Raw genomic sequence first — 13,447 nt, forward strand, 5'->3', positions numbered from 1 at the left:
TGTTAATGTGATAGAATTGTATTTCTGTACCAAGCTTAACTCAGTCATCGGCACACCCCCCAGGGACACAGACAGGACCAGGCGTCATTTGACAAGCCTGTTCTAGGGTCACCTATAAAACCCCCCACCCTGATTTACATTCTTCAGACCAGGCCTCCACTCCAATAGTGAGTTGGCCAGTAGGTTTTACCATCCAATTCCTCTACTGAAAGTGAACTACACCACGTGGTTAACTTTTCGACTATCGAGACCGACAGAATAAGAACAAGTCTTTGATATTAATTATTAGTCTGCAGCTAAGTAAATTATATAATTGAACGCGAAGACCAACGAAACATCCATTCTATGACGACATTAATGAATGTCGCTCTGAAAGATCCATTCTAACCGAGAGAGAGAGAGAGAGAGAACGCGGACAAAACTCCCCAACAGAACAGAACTCTCCAACAAGGATCCCGACGACACACTGAGCGTAAATATATATTGATTGCAATTGTTCCCGAATGAGTGAGCGTTCAATTGGCAATTGTTAATATTAATGAACTCTGTGTACCTCCTCAGCTGACCGTTTATGACCCATTGTCTAACAGACCAGCCATGCCTGTTTTAGACCACTAGGGCACATTACTCTACCAATTCTTTGTGATGATAATTACTGTTTGTATGTTTTCTGTTAATTACTTAGTGTAGTAAATAAATGATTTTAAGACAATTGATGTATGGATGATTTTAGTAAAGACTGGGTTCGTGCAGATACAACAATTTACGACGTTTGGAATGAGACTGAACGCGAGGTAAAATACACCATTTAAACCAGAAGATAATCGGCCTATATTATAATATAGGAAAGTTATATTAGGAAAATTATAACTTTGTAATCTGAATATTTTCCTTGGTGCCCCGATCTCCTAGTTAATTACAATTAAACGATTAATCACTTTAATCGCGTGATAATAATTACAGGGAGTTAATTGATAAACATGTCTTCAGTTTAATGGTACCCCAAAGACACGACACCAGAGATAAAGAGCCCTAGAAGACAGACTGGTACTATAGAAAAAGAGCCCTAGAAGACAGACTGGTACTATAGAAAAAGAGCCCTAGAAGACAGACTGGTACCAGAGAAAAAGAGCCCTAGAAGACAGACTGGTGCCAGAGATAAAGAGCCCTAGAAGACAGACTGGTACCAGAGATAAAGAGCCCTAGAAGCCAGACTGGTACCAGAGAAAAAGAGCCCTAGAAGACAGACTGGTACCAGAGAAAAAGAGCCCTAGAAGACAGACTGGTACCAGAGATAAAGAGCCCTAGAAGACAGACTGGTACTATAGAAAAAGAGCCCTAGAAGACAGACTGGTACCAGAGAAAAAGAGCCCTAGAAGACAGACTGGTACCAGAGAAAAAGAGCCCTAGAAGACAGACTGGTACCAGAGAAAAAGAGCCCTAGAAGACAGACTGGTACCAGAGATAAAGAGCCCTAGAAGACAGACTGGTACCAGAACTAAAGAGCTCTATAAGACAGACTGGTACTAGAGAAAAAGAGCCCTAGAAGACAGACTTGTACCAGAACTAAAGAGCTCTATAAGACAGACTGGTACTAGAGAAAAAGAGCCCTAGAAGACAGACTGGTACCAGAGAAAAAGATCCCTAGAAGACAGACTGGTACCAGAACTAGAGAGGTCTAGAAGACAGACTGGTACTAGAACTAAAGAGTTCTAGAAGACAGACTGGTACCAGAACTAAAGAGTTCTAGAAGACAGACTGTTACCAGAACTAGAGAGTTCTAGAAGACAGACTGGTACCAGAACTAAAGAGTTCTATAAGACAGACTGGTACTAGAACTAAAGAGTTCTAGAAAACAGACTGGTACCAGAACTAGAGAGTTCTAGAAAACAGACTGGTACCAGAACTAGAGAGTTCTAGAAGACAGACTGGTACCAGAACTAAAGAGCCCTAGAAGACAGACTGAGAGCACCCGTGGGTTCAACTACAGGCCCAAAATGGCCAGAAACAAATAACCCTCCTCTGAAACTCGTCAGTCCACTCTTGTTTTGAGAAATGAAGGCCACTCCATGCGAGAAACTGCAAAGAAACTGAAGATTCCGCACAACACTGTGCACTACTACCCTCACAGAACAGCGTAAACTGTCTCTAACCAGAACAGAAAGAGGAGTGGGAGTCCCCGGTGCACAACTGAGCAAGAGGACAAATACACCAGAGTATCTAGTCTCTCCCTCTCCCTCCCCCTCTCTCATTTCTTTCTCTTCCCTCCCTCTCTTCTTTCTCTCCCCCTCCCTCTTTATATTTATCTTCCTCACTCTCCCCCTCTGTTTTTAAGGGCTTTATCCTCTGTCTGTCTGTCTGTCTGTCTGTCTGTCTGTCTGTCTGTCTGTCTGTCTGTCTGTCTGTCTGTCTGTCTGTCTGTCTGTCTGTATTATAGCTATTATAGCTAACACGGCCAAGCTAACACATATGCCCCTCACCCACTCCACCACCTCTATCCGCCCCCCAGCCTGTTCAATAATTTAGCCCAGTCCGGGGAGAGGCAGGCAGGTTAGCTGGAGGCTTTGAACAGAAGGGCAGGCCTCACTGGGTCTCCTGACTGGTATTAATTAAATACTTCCCAGTATCCCCCTCTCACAGCTCTGCCGACTGGGGGTAACCTCATTACCCTTCTCCTCACTGTAGGGGGTTCTCTTCCTCTGGCATACTAAGATAACAATAACATCAACAACCATCCAATGGATCCAGAACCTGACATTGATCTCCACCCGCATGCCTACCACTCCATCTCCATTTTACTCTGCTCATCTTAATCGGCGTACGGTCAAAATCAAAGTAAGCAAACGCGATTAAAACATCTGGTTTTCTGAGCAATCTTTTGAATTATTAGGACATGTAAACATCTTAATCGGCGTTCCAGCGGACTATGTGATATGCGCAGGTGGTAGCACCAGCCAAGTCAGCCTCCTTCTCTGGCATGCGTGAAGAGGGTTCGGAACAACTGAATATATGCGTGTTAGAAGTAGTTCTCACATACAAACTTCATATCTCTGAACTCAGAATCAAATACTCTTCCCAAAAATAACACGGTTACTGTTGAAGAACGTTTATTTTGATTGGAGATTTTCTACATTTATCAGAGTACCATCGGGAAGCCTGATTTCAGATTATTAGGGAAATGTTCTACTTGCAAAGCATGTAAATTTTTTTATCAAACTATCCACAATAATGACTTTATTGTATGCATGTAACCACAATCACTGTATATAACATAACACATACCTCCAGTTGAGTTAGATACAAACTGTATATCTCTTCACCTGCCAGAGAGTAAGTTGCAGTGCACACAGTTTGCCTTGAGGCACACAATAGCCTTGTCTTTCCAAGGGGGGATACAAATGAAGGGCTCATCTCATCAGCTAGTATCTAGTATATCAACTCTGATTTAAGAGGAAACAGAGTCAAGACTCTTCTCCCTCCTCCCCTTCTCCCCCCTCCTTCATCCCGTCCTCCCCTCTCCTCCCCCCATCCTCCCCTCCTCCCGTCCTTCATCCCCTCCTCCTCTCCTCTCTTCTCTCCTTCATCCCGTCCACCCATCCTCCCGTCCTCCCCTCTCCTCCCTCTCCCCTCCTCCCGTCCTCCCCTCTCCTCCTCTCATCCCCCCTTCATCCCATCCTCCCCTCCTCTCCTCCCCTCCTCCCCTCCTCCTCTCCTCCCCCCTTCATCCCCATCCCGTCCTCCCCTCTCCTCACCCCCTCCCCTCCTCCTGTCCTCCCCGTCCTCCCCTCTCCTCCCCCCTTCATTCCCCTCCCGTTCTCCCCTCTCCTTCCCCCTCCCCTCCTCCCCTCCTCCTCTCCTCCCCCCTTCATCCTGTCCTCCCCTCCTACCCTCCTCCTCTCCTCCCCCTTCATCCCCTTCTCCCCTCCCCCTTCATCCTATCCTCCCCTCCTCTTCTCCCTCCTCCTTCATCCCGTCCTCCCGTCCTACTCTCTCCTCCCCCCTTCCCTCCTCCCGTCCTCCCCTCTCCTCCACTCCTCTCATCCTCCTCTCCTCCCCTTCATCCTGTCCTCCCCTCCTCCCCTCTTCCCCTCCTCCTCTCCTCCCCTTTCATCCCATCCTCCCCTCCTCCCCTCTCCTACTGGGTGTATTGATTGAACACATGCAGACGGTGAAATGGATGGCAGGATATCCATCGGTATGCTGTCAGAAGACTGGCAGGAAGCTTTAGACTGAGGCAGAATCAACTCTCTCTGACCTGTGTTTCTCAGAACACCTACAGTATTAATGCAGAGTATTCTGTTCCAATATTTTAGAAACACATCCTTATGTCCTGATTTCCTTAGAGGAACCCTTACTTTCACCTATCCAACGGTGTACAGAGATGATCAGCTATTGCTTCAAAAAGAAAAGGCAGATAGAAATAAAATAAAATAAAATGTTATTAGTCACATGCACCGAATACAACAGGTGTAGACCTTACATTGAAATGCTTACTTACAAGCCCTTAACCAACAATGCAGTTTTAAGACCATCCCCCAAAACTAAGAGAGAAGAATAACAAATAATTAAAGTGCAGCAATAAATAACAATAGCGGGGCTATATACAGGGGGGTACCAGTACAGAGTCAATGTGTCAATGTGCAGGGGGCACCGGTGTTGAGGTAATTATGTACATGTAGGTAGAGTTATTAAAGTGATAATAGATAATAACAGAGAGTAGCAGCAGTGTGGGGGAGGGGCAATGCAAATAGTCTGGGTAACCATTTGATTAACTGTTCAGGAGTCTTATGGCTTGAGGGTTGAAGCTGTTTCGAAGCCTCTTGGGCCACGCTTGCCGTGCGGTAGCAGAGAGAACAGTCTATGACTAGGGTGGCTGGAGTCTTTGACAATTTTTAGGGCCTTCCTCTGACACCGCCTGGTATAGAGGTCCTGGGTGGAAGGAAGCTTGGCCCAGTGATGTACTATTACCCTCTGTAGTGCCTTGCGGTCGTAGGCTGAGCAGTTGCCATACCCTGCAGTGATGCAACCCATCAGGATACTCTCGATGGTGCAGCTGTAAAACCTTTTGAGGATCTGAGGACCCATGCCAAATCTTTTCAGTCACCTGAGGGGGAATAGGTTTTGTCGTCCCCTCTTCACGACTGTCTTAGTGTGCTTGGACCATGTTAGTTTGTTGGTGATGTGGACGCCGAGGAACTTGAAGCTCTCAACCTGCTCGACTACAGCCCCGTTGATGAGAATGGGGGCATGCTCGGTCCTCCTTTTCCTGTAGTCCACAATCATCTCCTTTGGCTTGATCACGTTGTTGAGGGAGAGGTTGTTGTCCTTGCACCACACGGACAGGTCTCTGACCTCCTCCCTATAGGCTGTCTCATCGTTGTCAGTTATCAGGCCTACCACTGTTGTGTCATTAGCAAACTTAATGATGGTGTTGGAGTCCTGCCTGGCTATGCAGTCATGAATGAACAGGGAGTACAAGAGGGGACTGAGCACGCACCCCTGAGGGCCCCCGTGTTGAGGATCAGCGTGGCGGATGTGTTGTTACCTACCATTACCACCTGGGGGCAGCCCGTCAGGAAGTCCAGGATCCAGTTGCAGAGGGAGGTGTTTAGTCCCAGGGTCCATAGCTTAGTGATGAGCATTGATGGCACTATGGTGTTGAACGCTGAGCTGTAGTCAATGAATAGCATTCTCACATAGGTGTAACCTTTTGTCCAGGTGTGAAAGGGCAGAGTGGAGTGCAATAGAGATTGCATTATCTGTAGATCTGTTTGGGTGGTATGCAAATTGGAGTGGTTCTAGGGTTTCTGGGATAATGGTGTTGATGTGAGCCATGACCAGCCTTTCAAAGTATTTCATGGCTACAGACGTGAGTGCTACAGGTCGGTAGTCATTTAGGCAGGTTACCTTGGTGTTCTTGGGCACAGGGACTATGGTGGTCTGCCTGAAACATGTTGGTATTACAGACTCAGACAGTGAAAGCTTGAAAATGTCAGTGAAGACACTTGCCAGTTGGTCAGCATTGGTAATCCGTCTGGCCCAGCGGCCTTGTGAATGTTGACTTGTTTAAAGGTCTTACTCATATCGGCTCCGGAGAGTGTGATCACACAGTCGTCCGGAACAGCTGGTGCTCTCATGCATGTTTCAGTGTTATTTGCCTCGAAGCGAGCATAGAAGTAGTTTACCTCGTCTGGTAGGCTCGTGTCACTGGGCAGCTCTCGGCTGTGCTTCCCCTTGTAGTCTGTAATGGTTTGCAAGCCCTGCCACATCCGACGCGCGTCAGAGCCGGTGTAGTATGATTCGATCTTAGTCCTGTATTGAAGCTTTGCCTGTTTGATGGTTCGTCGGAGGGCAAAGCGGGATTTCATATAAGCTTCCAGGTTAGAGTCCCGCTCCTTGAAAGCGGCAGCTCTACCCTTTAGCTCAGTGCGAATGTTGCCTGTAATCCATGGGCTTCTGGTACAGTCACTGTGGGGACGACGTCCTCGATGCACTTATTGATAAAGCCAGTGGCTGATGTGGTGTACTCCTCAATGCCATCAGAAGAATCCCGGAACATGTTCCAGTCTGTGATAGCGAAACAGTCCTGTAGTTTAGCATCTGCTTTATCTAACCACTTTTTTTTAGACCGAGTCACTGGTGCTTCCTGCTTTAATTTTTGCTTGTAAGCAGTAATCAGGAGGATAGAGTTATGGTCAGATTTGCCTAAGGGATGGCGAGGGAGAGCTTTGTACGTGTCTCTGTGTGTGGAGTAATTTTTATCCCTCTGGTGCACATTTAACATGATGATAGATATTAGGTTAACCTGATTTAAGTTTCCCTGCATTAAAGTCCCCTGCCACTAGGAGCGCCACCTCTGGATGAGCGTTTTCCTGTTTGCTTATGGAGGAATACAGCTCATTGAGTGCTGTCTTAGTGCCAGCCTCGGTCTGTAGTGGTATGTAGACAGCTACGAAAAATACAGATGAAAACTCTCTTGGTAGATTGTGTGGTCTACAGCTTATCATGAGATACTCTACCTCAGGCGAGCAAAACCCTGGGACTTTCTTAGATATCGTGCACCAGCTATTGTTTAAAAATATGCATAGGCCCCCGCCCCGTGTCTTACCAGAAGCTGCTGTTCTGTCCTGCCGATAGAGTGTATAACTATCAAGGTACAAGGCGAGACCCAAATGCAGAACAGGAGGCAGATGGTTGGAGTCTTACAATGTTTATTAATCCAAAGGGGTAGGCAAGAGAATGGTCGTGGACAGGCAAAAAGGTCAAAACCAGATCAGATTCCAGGAGGTACAGACTGGCAGACAGGCTCGTGGTCAAGGCAGGCAGAATGGTCAGGCAGGTGGGTACAAAGTCCAGAAACAGGCAAGGGTCAAAACCAGGAGGACTAGAAAAAGGACAATGCAAAATGCAGGAGAACGGAACAAATGCTAGTTGACTTGGAAACATACAAGACGAACTGGCACAGAGAGACAGGAAACACAGGGATAAATACACTGGGGTAAACAAGCGACACCTGGAAGGGGTGGAGACAATAACAGGACAGGTGAAACTGATCAGGGTGTGAGAATAGCCCGGCAGCTGTATGTTCTTAATGTCGTCCTTCAGCTGCGACTCTGTGAAACATAAGATATTACAGTTTTTAATGTCCCGTTGGTATGATATACATGCTTTCAGTTCGTCCCATTTATTTTCCAGCGATTGAACGTTAGCTAGCAAAACGGAAGGCAAGGGCAGATTAGCCACTCGTTGCCTGATCCTCACAAGGCATCCTGATCTCTTTCCGCAAAATCTACGTTTCCTTTTCCAGCGAATCACGGGGATCTGGGCCTGGTCGGGTGTCCGTAGTATATCCCTCGCGTCTGACTCATTGAAGAAGAACTCCTCGTCCAGTTTGAGGTAAGCAATCCCAGTTCTGATGTCCAGAAGCTCTTTTCGGTGATAAGAGATGGTAGCAGCAACATTATGTACAAAATAAGTTACGAACAACAGGAAAAAACAAACTAAATAGCATGTTTGGTTAAGAAGGGTACATCATTGAAGTATTAGAACACGGCCAAGGAGAGGAGTCAAAGAGAAGGGTTAATCTCTGAATTATTTGAATGGGACCAAGACCTCCAGTCAGGACTAGCCAGTGAAAATATTGGTTGATCCCCCTCACAAAGCCTCTCATCGCTTCTTTAAATCCACGGTTGAAGCCAGGATATTAATTACTTTCCATCACAGTTGATTGGTTTTGAGGCGTGTGTGTGTGTGTGTGTGTGTGTGTGTGTGTGTGTGTGTGTGTGTGTGTGTGTGTGTGTGTGTGTGTGTGTGTGTGTGTGTGTGTGTGTGTGGTACACTGTGTGGGCTGGTGAATCATATAATCTATTTTAGTGTTGTTTAATTACTGTCATCTCTCACCGTGGCGGGGACTCCTGCTGAAAACAGGGCATCTGCACTGCAGGTCGACACACACACACACACACACACACACACACACACACACACACACACACACACACACAAACACACACACACACAAACACAAACACACATCCACCCACTACAGGAGATGTTTAAGAACAGAATGCTACGGAGGGATTTGCAGCCGGGCTCCCGACCAATTGTGCTATTTTGTTTTACGCTGATCTTAACTTTTTATTGTGCATAACGTTTCCTATGACCAAAAAGAGCTACGAACAGTGATTACTAACCTGGGTTTAGATGAGGATTTTTACATTTACCAATCGGAGGCAAACGACATGCTTCTCATTCTGGACCAGGCCCAAATCCCCAAGACTTGGAAGTGGAAAAGACGGCGTTATAGAGGCCAGTGTGCGGGATACCTAACGAGACTACGCCGTTGTCCTGCAGCACCCCCTAAAAAATTGGAATAAAAAAAAATATATATTAATAAAAAGTGCACTGGGCCTTTACTAGTCCTGTATAAGCGGACTGATTTAACCGTCTGTAGCGCAGGCAAAAAATATTTTTTCACAAAAGTAGTGCATTTGGCCTTTATTAGTCCTGTATTAGCAGACTGATTTGACACAAGCTGGATCTCTTCTAGCCATGACCCTTCTGTAGCGCTTCCAAAAAACAAATCTGTGTCCACATCACTAAGGACATATCATGGTCCAAACACACCAACACAGTCATGAAGAGGGCCCGACAACGCCTCTTTCCACTCAGGAGGCTGAAAATATTTGGCATTGGCGCTCAGATCCTCGAAAAGTTCTACAGCTGCACCATTGAGAGTATCTTGACTGTCTGCATCACAGCTTGGTATGGCAAACACAAGGCGTTACAGAGGGTAGTGCGTATGGCTCAGTACATCACAGGGGCCGAGCCCCCTGCCATCCAGGACCTGTATACCAGGCGGTGTCAGAGGAAGGCCATAAAAATTGTCAAAAACTCCAGCCACCAAAGTCATAGACTGTTCTCTGCTACCGTACGGCAAACAGTACCGGAGCACCAAGTCTAGTACCAAAAGGCTCTTTAATAGCTTCTACCCCGAAGCAATAAAACTTAATCAAATGGCTAACCGGACTATTTACATTGACCCCCACTCTCTTACACTGGCTCTACGCACACTCAAGGGACTCTACCCACACATACTACGCTGACACTGACACTCACACACACCATATGCTCACACAAACATAACACACACACACACAGGCATATTGATGCCACATACACACATACACACACTCATACACACTCACAGAAACACACACACACACACAAGCATATTGACGCCACACACACACACACACACACACACACACACACACACACACACACACACTACCGGTCAAAAGTTTTAGAACACCTGTTTTTTCTTTATTTTTACTATTTTCTACATGATAGTGAAGACATCAAAACACATATGGAATCATGTAGTAACCAAAAAAAGCTTAATGCGGTAGTCACCTGGGATGCATTTCAATTAACAGGTGTGGCTTCTTAAAAGTGAATTTGTGGAATTTCTTTCCTTCTTAATGCGTTTGAGCCAATCACTTGTGTTGTGACAAGGTGGGAGGGAAGGTATACAGAAGTTAGCCCTATTTGGTAAAATACCCAGTCCATATTATGGCAAGAACGGCTCAAATAAGCAAAGAGAAACGACAGTCCATCGTTACTTTGAGACATGAAGGTCAGTCAATATGGAAAATGTCAAGAACTTTGACATTTTTTCAAGTGTTGTCGCAATAACCCTCAAGCGCTATGATGAAACTGTCTCTCATGAGACCGCCACAGGAATGGTAGACCCAGAGTTACCTCTGCTGCAGAGGATAAGTTCATTAGAGTTACCAACCTCAGAAATTGCAGCCCAAATAAAGGCTTCACAGAGTTCAGTAACAGACACATCTCAACATCAACTGTTCAGTGGAGACTGTGTGAATCAGGCCTTCATGGTCGAATTGCTGCAAAGAAACCACTACTGAAAGACACCAATAAAAAAAGAGACTTGCTTGGGCCAAAAAATACAAGCAATGGACATTAGACCAGTGGAAATTTATCCTTTGGTCTTGTGTCCAAATTGGCGATTTTTTTTGTTCTAACCTCCGTGTCTTTGTGAGACGCGGTGTGAGTGAACGGATGATCTCCACATGTGTATTTCCCACCGTGAAGCATGGAGGACGAGGTGTTATGGTGTGGGGGTGCTTTAATGGTGACACAGTCTGTGATTTATTTAGAATTCAAGGCACACTTAACCAGCATGGCTACCACAGCATTCGGTGATACGCCATCCCATCCTGGTTAAATAAAGGTTAAATAAAATAAAAATCTAAAATTGGGCTTAGAGGGACTATCATTTGTTTTTCAACAGGACAATGACCCAACACACCTCCATGCTGTGTAAGGGCTATTTGACCAAGAAGGACATGGCCTCCACAATCCCCCGACCTCAACCAAATTGAGATGGTTTGGGATGAGTCGGACCGCAGAGTGAAGGAAAAGCAGCCAACAAGTGCTCAGCATATGTTGGAACTCCTTCAAGACTGTTGGAAAAGCATTCCAGGTGAAGCTGGTTGAGAGAATGCCAAGAGTGTGCAAAGTTGTCATCAAGGCGGGTGGCTATAAGGGTGGCTATTTAAAGAATCTGAAATATAAAACATATTTTGATTTCTTTAACACTTTTTTGGTTACTACATGATTCCATATGTGTTATTTCATAGTTTTGATGTCTTCACTATTATTATACAATGTATAAAATACAAAAATGTAAGTAGGTGTGTCCAAACGTTTGACTGGTGCTGTATGTAAATAACATATCTCTGTTTTAATTTTTAATAATTTGCAGGTGTCAGGTGAATGTCGTGTCTTCTATCTCCTAACCAGGAAATATCACAATGCTTTGTTAGAGCAGAGATGTGCAGTAAAGTGGGAGGGAAACCATGAGGGGTGAGGTCAGTTCTATGTGTGTGTGTGTGTGTGTGTGTGTGTGTGTGTGTGTGTGTGTGTGTATCTGGGTCGGCAGGCAGGATTACAGTCTGCTTGGGGTTGTAGGGGTCAGTCAGGGGTCATACACACACAGGCTCTCGGCTCTGGGGGGGGGAGACTTTATTAGCGATTAGCTCTTCAATTACTGAACCTAGCATGCTATTCACACACACACGCCACTGGTAGCGCCAGTGGAGGGCATAGGCTAGCTGCCTGCTTCACAGTAGAACCAGCGATAACACACATACACATTTGGAGGTGACAGCATCTGTGTCCCAAATGGCACCCTATTCCCTACATAGTGAACTACTTTTGACCAGAGCACCACTCTGTGTCCACATGGTTCCAGCACCACTCTGTGTCCCCATGGTTCCAGCACCACTCTGCGTCCCCAGGGTTCCAGCACCACTCTGTGTCCCCATGGTTCCAGCACCACTGTGTGAAAATGCAGCATGCTCCTTTATATACCGTGTACAACATTGTTTGCTGTTTATATGGTTACACCACTACCTCTAAACACACATATACAGTATACCTCTGAATATAAACAGACACTAGCATTACTGAGAGCTTGGGATGTTACGTAATTTCACACAGGAACGGTATACCATATGGTGATTGGAATGTAGCGTGAAGAAATGCATTAATGTAATGTAAACAGACAGGATTGTAGAACAAATTCCACTGTGGATTCAAAGATCATCCCCTACTCCCACAGAGACAGAGAGAGAGAGAGAGAGAGAGAGAGAGAGAGAGAGAGAGAGAGAGAGAGAGAGAGAGAGACAGAGACAGAGACAGAGACAGAGACAGAGACAGAGAAGAGGAACAACACAGATTCACAGAGTCCCCTTTGTTTCTTCAGGATGAACAACCCCCTCTGTGAAACAGTTATCTGACATACAGTACTAACATCCTCAGAAAGGACAGTGTTCATATCATTGACAGGTCAGCAGCTAGAGCTAACAGACAGCAGCAAGAGCTAACTGAACTGCTAGATCTAACAGACAGCACCTAGAGCTAAAAGACAGCTGCTAGAGCTAACAGACAGCTGCTAGAGCTAACAGACAGCAACTAGAGATAACAGACAGCAACTAGAGCTAACAGACAGCTGCTAGAGCTAACAGACAGCAACTAGAGCTAACAGACAGCAGCTAGAGCTAACAGACAGCTGCTAGAGCTAACAGACAGCTGCTACAGCTAACAGACAGCAGAAGCTAGAGCTAACAGACAGCTGCTAGAGCTAACAGACAGCTGCTACAGCTAACAGACAGCAGCAGCTAGAGCTAACAGACAGCAGCTAGAGCTAACAGACAGTAGCTAGAGCTAACAGACAGCAGCAAGAGCTAACTGACCTGCTAGATCTAACAGACAGCACCTAGAGCTAAAAGACAGCTGCTAGAGCTAACAGACAGCTGCTGCTAGAGCTAACAGACAGCTGCTACAGCTAACAGACAGCTGCTACAGCTAACAGACAGCAGAAGCTAGAGCTAACAGACAGCTGCTAGAGCTAACAGACAGCTGCTAGAGCTAACAGACAGCAGCTAGAGCTAACAGACAGCAGCTAGAGCTAACAGACAGCAGCTAGAGCTAACAGACAGCAGCAAGAGCTAACTGAACTGCTAGATCTAACAGACAGCCCCTAGAGCTAACAGACAGCTGCTAGAGCTAACAGACAGCTTCAGCTAGAGCTAACAGACAGCAACTAGAGCTAACAGACAGCTGCTACAGCTAACAGACAGCAGCAGCTAGAGCTAACAGACAGCAGCTAGAGCTAACAGACAGCAGCTAGAGCTAACAGACAGCTGCTAGAGCTAACAGACAGCAGCTAGAGCTAACAGACAGCAGCTAGAGCTAACAGACAGCTGCTACAGCTAACAGACAGCTGTAGGAGCTAACAGACAGCTGCAGCTAGAACTAACAGACAGCTGCTAGAGCTAACAGACAGCAGCTAGAGCTAACAGACAGCAACTAGAGCTAACAGACAGCAGCTAGAGCTAACAGACAGCTGCAGCTAGAA

The sequence above is a fragment of the Salmo trutta genome, chromosome 13, assembly GCF_901001165.1.
Source record: "Salmo trutta chromosome 13, fSalTru1.1, whole genome shotgun sequence".
NCBI classification, from domain to species: Eukaryota; Metazoa; Chordata; class Actinopteri; order Salmoniformes; family Salmonidae; genus Salmo; species Salmo trutta.